Source organism: Ostrinia furnacalis, unplaced genomic scaffold (assembly GCF_004193835.3).
Source record: "Ostrinia furnacalis isolate ACB-3 unplaced genomic scaffold, ASM419383v2 OfSCF5146, whole genome shotgun sequence".
Lineage (NCBI taxonomy): Eukaryota > Metazoa > Arthropoda > Insecta > Lepidoptera > Crambidae > Ostrinia > Ostrinia furnacalis.
Window position 1 is genome coordinate 1 of NW_021135385.1, and position 738 is coordinate 738.

General features: G+C 30.9%; 1 long non-coding RNA gene across 1 annotated transcript; it reads right to left on the minus strand.

Moving 5' to 3' along the window:
• Positions 1 to 105: 105 nt before the first annotated feature.
• LOC114360740 (uncharacterized) lies at positions 106 to 536 on the minus strand. The gene is made up of 2 exons (XR_003656533.1): positions 391 to 536; positions 106 to 214 (listed from the first exon to the last, which is right to left on the minus strand). It is a non-coding gene; the product is annotated as an uncharacterized LOC114360740 (long non-coding RNA).
• Between the last annotated feature and the right edge of the window lie 202 nt (positions 537 to 738).

The following is a 738-nucleotide window of genomic DNA, read 5'->3' on the forward strand; positions in this document are numbered from 1 at the left end:
TTAGTAGGATATTAACCTAGCAAATCACAATCCCATACAATTTATTTGACAAAGGCAAAGCACTAGTCATTATAGAACCAATAAACTAAATATCTATCTACTTACTTTTTACATTGAGGTTGTAAGCGTTTATTTTCTTCTGACTCTTTTTCACTTTCATCAGAACTTGAACCGTAGTTACTGATGAAAGATAATGCAGACATTAGAGAATTACCTGCAATATGAATAAAAACTTACATAGTTTCGTCTAGGTAATGTAATGAATTAATGGTAGAAAAAGAATAAATTGATAATAGGTAACAATAAAGCTGAGCAATAAAGATTGTGTACCATCATTTATGGTTATGCAACTGTTTTTTTAAAAGTGTAACTAATTTCAAAAGTACCTACATCAAAAAATATAGAACGCAACAATACAAATCCGAATCTAAACTCACAGAGCACATCTATTTTATTGCACACGACACAAAAGTTAAAAAACAGTAAAACACACTCGCTCACTCGATCACACTCGATGATTTGACTCAGGGTGCGGAAACTTCCATACAACGGTCATCGAAGTGAAACTTGCTTCCAAACAGCGACATCGGTGGATAAATTCAAATACTTTTTAACTACCCTAAAACGCTCTAGATGTCGCTGCTCCTGTTTCCTTCATATTTACATTTTTTTCTTAATTAAAATATATTTGAGAATATTGTTAATTACAATGTGAAAACTTTTTTTAAATGAAATTAA